The sequence below is a fragment of the Triturus cristatus genome, chromosome 1_1 (genome assembly GCF_964204655.1).
Source record: "Triturus cristatus chromosome 1_1, aTriCri1.1, whole genome shotgun sequence".
NCBI classification, from domain to species: domain Eukaryota; kingdom Metazoa; phylum Chordata; class Amphibia; order Caudata; family Salamandridae; genus Triturus; species Triturus cristatus.
Window position 1 is genome coordinate 16,684,761 of NC_140579.1, and position 8,234 is coordinate 16,692,994.

Sequence of the window (8,234 nt, forward strand, 5' to 3'; positions counted from 1 at the left end):
GCGGAACTGCTAGCAAAGCAAAGACGATAATGTGAGAAAGTGGCTCTGTATATACTGTTCCCAAATAGGTACAGGGTGTACAGAGTCCACAGTCCCCAGGGGTTTGGCAGAGGTTAAAGTTAGACAGAACCTTACTCTCTAAAGTGGTAGCTTGGTCGAACATTAAGGCAGTATCAGAGGACAGTGTAAAGCATTTGTTGTACACACTCAGTCAGCAAATGGTCTCACACACTCAAGAACTGAACTCTAGGCCAATGGTTTATATAAACAAGCATTTGCAATGCAATAGGTCTCGAATTTGCGCGAGTTTGAGCTATTGGCATTGTAAATAACAATGCCTTTTATTTATGTTTTAAAAACAGAAACAAAAATAAAAGGCATTGTCATTTACTATGTCAATAGCTCAAACTCACGTAAATGCGAGACCTATTGCATTGCAAATGCTTGTTATGTTTTGGTTTTTAAAACATACATAAAAGGCATTGTCATTTACAATGCCAATAGCTTAAACTCGCGTAAATGCGAGACCTGTTGCATTGCAAATGGTTGTTTACGTTTCTCATGGAAGCGGACAGGAATCAGCCAAGGGTCGAAAGTTGGGATGCTGTGGCCAGAGTGTCTCTTAGGGGCCTGTTTACTGAATGTGCATGGGGCGCCTTGTGTAGGGGCCAGTGGGACTCTTCTGGCCTACATACACTGCGTCCGCTGACCCATGAGTTGGTCCTATTCATGAGTAGCCTGTCTGATGCTAATTAGGACTCGAGCTGGTCTGTTGTGTACAGCTGCATGCCTTCGGAGACCACAGGGATGAAGCGCATTTAAAATCGTAAGGAGGGGCACATGGTAAGAAGTAAACATAAATTGTATGAGGCTGAAGGCTGAATATGTTTGAGCAGGGATAATAAATATAGGAGTCACTGAAAGACAGGTTCTAGGCCTGACCCCAAATAACAGCATCCTTTAAAATTGTATTTGCTCAATATCCTGCCCGGAAAATCTTTTGTTTTTCATTCCTGGATAATGACCTTGTCAAAATTGCAATTTTTTATGGTCTAGAATGGAATGCGTTTCTTTAAATGTCCACTTAAACTTAAAGGCTTGTAAATAAAGCTGGGTTTTACTTTGGAACAGCGTGGCATCCGGTACTTGGGGTCGAATGTAACTTTTACCGTATCATGAATGCTGTTTTAATTGGTTTAAAAAGACAAGGCAAGGAACACTAATAATAACTATTTGTGTTCGTCATCGGAACGGATGCTGATGTTTCCCTTTTGCCAGTTAAGTTCCCGTGACCTTCTTTCAAACAGTGAACAGTGAGCGGAGGCCACTAGAAGAGAAAATCCCTCGAGCTTTGTTTTTTTTTTACATGTTGACGGCTAAATCTCTGGCCTGGAAGTCGTTGGAAGCTTCTTACGCGCCTCACTACCCGGTGGGTTGCCAGCGTGTTTTTGAAACTCGTGACCTGAACGGTTGCTGTCTTCTCAAGTAACTATTTTTCAAAGCAGTGCCGACTTCTCATCGTTCCCTGCTGGTCCCTTTGCTGAAGCGGATCTCGAAAGCAGTGTTACCGAGTTCATATTGTGTCTGTGCCGAGAGTCTGTTTACTAGCTGGGATTTCCGATAAGGAAATTGAAGGGATGGATTTAAGATGCACATCTGCAGCCAATCGGTTCCATCAGTGCGTCACACTTCGGTGTTCTTTGATGTCTGCTTCTTCCTTTAAAAAACATGACAAGCCCGGCGGAGCGTGGCGCGCGCGCGCTTGGGGGCGGGAGAGCGGACCCTTTGAAGTGCTCCCAAAAGGCGGATTGCATGGCGGCACGATGCGCGTGATTGTGCGCGTGCTAGCCATGCAATCCGCTTTTTGGGAGCACTTTTCAAACACGCTTTCTATAGTCTCGCTTTGCGATCGCTTACGCGATAGCAAGGTCGAGACCTAAAAATATATGGTTGTTTTATTTTAGAACCAACAACAGGTATTAAAATATACTTTCTCAGAATGAGATGCTTTAGTTAAATACTTTTGCAATATGCAATTGACTTTTGTAGGTAATAGTTACAGGTTGTTGCAATAGGCAACACAATTTCAAACACAATAATACATTGAGCTCAATGGGAGTTTTAAGTTATTGGCAATTGATTACTTTCAGGATTACTTTTCTAACTCCAGGACTGGATCCTAGATTCAGTCCTGGGACAGTTCGTGGAAACAAGTGAGTAAAGTCGACTTAGTTAATGTTGTGATTTTTAGGCAATATTTTTCTATTTTAAAAGTTGACACAAAAGAAACTTCATAGAAAAACAGTCAATGATTCCCTGTGGGAGAAAATTCAAGTTACAGGTATAGTATGTTCTCGTTACTTTTGTAATTCAGTACTGGGCTCCTAGGCTCAGTACTGGGACCTCTATCTAAAACATGTAAGTAATTACGTTTTCACAGTTGGTACGATTTTTAAAGAATATTTGTAGTTTGCAATAGCAGGTGAGTATGTTCGTTTTCGTTACTGGATTGATTTTAAGTGAATATTTTAAGTTTTAGAAACTCCACACTTAGCAGAAATTTCAGAAGAAACCCGTCAATGTTACCCTATGGAAGTACATTGGGTTAACGGCTTTTGGGTAAGTACTCGAATGGCAGAGTTAAGGTTCTGGCACAGACTCAGGGGTCTCCCAGGGTCAGTTAAGTACAGTTGATACACCCTCAGAGGCACTGGGGCAGCCGGGTGCAGAGTGAGTTAGGCCCAATGTTATCCTATGGGAGGCAGGGGGGCCTTGGTTGGTGGCTGCTGACTAGCAGGCCACGCGGCTGTGGGAGCTGGGCTCCTGGTCACTTGCTCAGGGAAAATGGGGAAGTAGGTAGGAGTAGAAGTTACACTGCCAGGGCCACTCAGTCGGCTGGGTGCAGGGTGCTTTTGAGCCTTCGGGCGCTCAATGGATTTCAATGGGAAAGCTCCAGAACGAACAAAGGCAGCAAGCTCGGGGACGAAGATTCTTCAGGTGCCACCACCACTTCAAGAGGTAAGTTGGGTAGTTGGAGGATAGGTAGGTACCCAGGAGTTGGGCACAGGGGGCTGCAGGGCGCCGGGTGCAGGGGTGCCTTTTGATGTCGGGAAATCTTACCCTCTGTTGATCGTGGTTGGGGGGTACCTGGTTCTGAGGCTGCAGGCTTCGTCAGGAGCGTCAAAGTGAGTCCTTGGGTGCCGGATTCGGGGTCACAGTCACCGGGGGGACATCCTCGGGGTCTTTGTTCACTCCGGCACAGGCCAGGCTTGGCGGGTGCAGAGTGTGAAGGGTTCGCGGTTCCGGGCTGATGCCAGGGGTTAGAGCTTGCCATTGCTCATGGGAGTCCCAGATGCTCAGAGTCACAAGATAGCCAGGTCCTCCGGGATTGGTGAGGTTTCTGGCCACAAGAGGTGCCGGGATTTAGCAGGAGCAGGCTCGAGGGTCGACAGGCCGGTAGGGCTGGGGCCAAAACAGTTGGTGTCTTCCTCTTCTTAGCAGCTGCAGGGCAGGTCTTCTTTCTTCTTGATCTTCTTTGTTTTTTTGGAATCTGGAATCTCAGGAAGGAAGGTTCAGGGTGCCCCTAAATACTAGATGTAGGGGCGTTACAGGTAGGTAAAGGGCAGGGACCAATGGGTCCCTGCCCTGGGGTGGGTACACCCCCTATCTTGCCACTCTCCTCTGGGAGGGGGGCAGTAGCCTAGTCCTGATTGGGCAGGGCTTCCCATCTTCAAAATGTCGAGAGCCCAGAGATGTGCTTCACCTCGCCTCCCCCACCTGAGGGGTGGGGTTGGCAGAGGCTGGCACATCCCCTGCCTTACTTGGGGTTTCCGGCCAGTCTTCCCGCCAGAGTGGGGGTCAGAACCGGTGGGGGCCAGTTACTGAGTACAGCAAGTGGCCTGGAGAAGCTCACAAAGGCGGCATGCCTTTGAAGCTTCCCCCTGCCCATCTTGGGGGAGGAGACCTAGCACCTCGCCAAGGATGTGCATTGTTGCAGGCCCAGGAGAGCGGGGCTCTCCACCCAGGGGTCCAGCAACATGTCTGCTGTGTGGCAGCCTAGGCAGCCTCTCAGACCAGATGTGGATTGTAGGTTAGGTTTCAGGGGGCCTCTCTAAGATGCTGTAATGATCGCGGAGGATGTTCTACAGGATTGTCCGGAATCTCGGAGAATAGTCCGCAGTCGTCCCCCACGTCCCTCCGACTCTATCAGACTCTAGAGTACGGAGGACACGCTAGGGGAAAACAGGGAAACAAAACAAGGATAGGCGGGGAGAAAGGCAGGTCTTGATTGGTGGATCACGTCAGGGTTAAAGGCAAGGACTCCCAGCTGTAACACAAAGTTGTATTAAGGAATACCAATTTTCCACTAACCTTGATTGTGTCAATCCTCAAGATTAAGGAACCTACCACGATTATCGTCAGCTGCTCTGGTAACTGTCAGCATGAATATCTGTGCATCACTCTATAAGAAGACCCCATGATGAGACACAAGTGTAATACTCAACATCCCTCAGAGTATAAACTTAAACAGTGAAGGTACCTGGCTCACCCCGTAAGTATCCAAGTGTACTGGGTGGGAGGCTAAACAATCGTCTTCTTCTACCACTCTCTACAGGTGATTAAGTTACCTTAGGGCTGAAGGGAACAGATAGTTATGGGTCAAGATAAAATAAGGCTAATATTCCCCACCTTATATCAAGAGTTATGAATGACGATTACCGTGCTTCCTATACAGCAATACGGAAAACCTAAATCAATGCTCAAAGGTCCATGCCAGTCATCACCACCTAATAAGCGTTTAAAGGAACGTAGTGTAGGGAAATGATATGGAAATGCCTTTCCCTTGGCTTAAAGTTAGTGATATCAAAGGATAAGTAGTAAGAACCAAAATAAGACTCCGGCTAAACAAAGACCGAGAGTCGCCTTAACTGCAGGCTTCACTCGTTAAAACAAAAGACTGTTAAGGCAAGGTTCAGTCCCAGAATCCACTGAAAGGAACAGCGTGTGGAACGGGACCCACGAACTAGACACCAACTGTTAGACCTTACTTGGTAATGGGGAATCACTCGGTTACAGCCACACCAACCAGAGGGAATTGCGCAGCTAGAGCTGCCGCTTCTGTAGGCTCGAAAACGCCAACGCCACGCTTCACCAGGAACAACAAATACGCCGGCACTCGTTCTCTACAACTCGTCTGCAACCGGAAACAGGAAACACAACCCAACCGGAAGTCAGGCAAACACCACTGGGACGGAAATGGGGCTAAGTGCAAGAACGCTAAGCAGCGTTTGCATGCCCTTCGCCCCTTAAATACTCTCTGCTCTCTGGGGCATGACCGCGGGGCATGACAGATGTCCTCTGTAGTGCTTTATACATTAAATCCCACACTGGCATCAGTGCGGGTTTAATGTGCTGAGAAGTTTGATACCAAACTTCTCAGTCTTCAGGGTTGCCATTATGGTGCTGTGGAGTTCGTGTTTGACGGGCTCTCAGCACCATAAACTCTTAAATGGCAGCACTGCACTTACAGTGCCCAGGAATAGACCTGGGTACTGTAGGGGCACAGGGCTCATGCTCCTGTGCCCACACCACTGGCATAGAGCACCCAGCTAGAGGGGTGGCTGATGTATGCCAGGGCAGTGTAGGTTGTGGGCATGGCACACAGAGATGTGTGCCATGTCGACTCTTTGTTTTGTCTTGTACCCAGACACTCAGCCTGCAAGAGCAGTGTGTTTGTGTTAGGGTACAGGGCCTCTAAGGGTGGCACAATGAGTGCTGCAGCCCTTAGAGGCCTTCCCTGGTCACAAGGCCCTGGGTACCCAGGGTACCATTTACCAGGGTTTGCCAATTTGGGTTTGAGGTTTTAGGGAAGGAACATAGGCCCGGGGCACCTGATTGGCAGGAGTCCAGGGCACACTCAGTCAAAGTACATTCAGCAATTCAGCAAAAAGTGGGGGCATACCATGCAAGAATGATGGCACTGTTTCACAGATAATGGCAGACGAGTTTTTTAAGGGCGGGAGGTGTCAGCCTTGAAAATGATCAAATCAAGTGGGAGCATTGGAGCGAGAACATCCCCGCGATAACAGCAACAACAGGGACCAGAAACAGCATTAGGCAGAAATGTAACCATCTGGAAAACCTTGAAGAAGAGAATTTAGCTGCTGGTGGGAGACAACATCTTTCCAAAATTACATCATAGTTGGGCGCATTCCCTGCGGCCTAAGTATTTTTATCATTCCCCCCCTTAGCCATTCCAAAGCCACAGCTGCTGAGGGAATGGTCAGAAAACCCCACCGCGTGTTCGAAAGTCATGCTGGAAATACTCATCCTACATGCATGGGATGAACATAAGGAAATCATGGCCCAGATTCGAAACCTATTGGATGACTTCAAGACGGAGGAAAATCAGGAATTAGTCACCAGCACCCTTAAAACAGTAGATGACAGAATTGAAATCCATGAGAAAGAAGTGATACAAAGGAAACAAAATAAATTCCAACAAAATGAATGTGACTACGCAAATGGAAGAATTCTAACGTTTGCAAGAAAATTTGATAAAGCAAGATTGAAATAAATAAAAGATCAAACAATGTGGGCTCTTGACAGAGGAAGAGGGGAATCCAGCACTGAGCTCAGCTCTGACATGGGATCAGTAGAAGACCTACCAGGCAACACATAGAATAAGATTTCTTTTTCCGAATAGTATCAAATGATACAGCGGGAACACGAACATTCCATCAAGGGCACAACAAAGGTAAAATAAACAGTGGAAATCCAGAACAAAAAACAGAAAGAACGTAGAAAAAGAGAAAACAGCTAGTGTGGGAACAAGAGACCAAGGACAGAGGAAAGAATAAAGGGAGCACCAACGACTGAACTTACTGTAATTAATTTATTGAAAAGACAAATATCTGAAATAGAATGTGAGACTTTGAAATTAGGACTTTCCTTCTGCCCTGCCATGAGAACTTAGGATAGATCTCTATAAGTTTGGACGTAAACTTAAACTGTTTAAGATGCATTCTCTGAGACAAAAACACTCCACAAGCCAAACCCCACCCAAATGCACCTATGAGAATTAATCTCTCCATCAATGTCATTGAGATGCTACACACACTGCATCTCCTTGATAGGATAGGTGTAGGAGAGTAGGGTCTGCTATCCTATGGTCACCCCAAATTTTTGCTTTTTGCTTCACTGGTTTTTGACATATTGAGGCTGTGGGCCTGCCAATCAGACCCCCAGCCTGCTGTTCTCTCTAACTAAATTGACACTATGCACCCTAGGTGCATAACCAATTGGAAGTGGATCACCCTGTGAGCCCCTGTACCAGTGTACACTAGGTACCCAGGGCATTGGTGTATCTAAGGCCTGCCAGGGGCTGAAGCATGTATTATGCCACCCCTGGCTTGGCCTAACAAATTTGACACAACTGGCTGATCACTCAGCTGGGGGTAAATTGGTGTAACCACCTCTTACTTAGGTGTAGTATACCTATACCTAACCTTAAATGGGACACATGTTAACCTATAAGTCACTCCTATGGCAGGCCTTAACAATCCTGAAGGCAGAGTGCTTGGTTCCATGTGAGATGGTGCTCTGGCATGAGCTGAGCCTGTCTGCAGTGGTCGGAACAACTTCCTTCTACCGTTTCCAGATATTGTCATACCATATACTCTTAAGTGCATTATGAACCTCGCGGTTAAATGCTATCTTTGGTTTGGCTTTATCAAAACATGTCGAGTAAGGTGTCATACGAATTGGAATACTAACCCCTCGCCAATTCTGGCGACGGGGTTAGCATTCCACCCTTCTAGAGGGACACGACATGTACAGTACCTGAAACCCGGGTAAAATCAGACATAGCCTCAGCTCCACAAAATGGATGCTGCCACCACAGACACAAGTCTGCCCTCCTGCTGCTGGGAGTCCTTCCAGCTTGGGAGACGTGGACAAAGGGTTTCCTGCCAGGGGAGGTTCGAGCACCACCCCAGACAGGATTTTGTGTATTGGTCAGGTAGGGCTTGAAAGAAACCAGACATGCCTGAGGCTCACAAGGAGCCTCGGTGCATATGCCAGTTCAATCCGGTCCTGGGGCACACCAGCCCCGGACCTGGGGCGAGCTGGACAAAGGATTGGGGGTGTAACCACCCCCCTTCCTGGTCCCACCCTTAGGGAGGGACCTAGCAGGTAGTCCGGCCCCTAGAATCCGCTTAAAGGTAGGAGCTGTG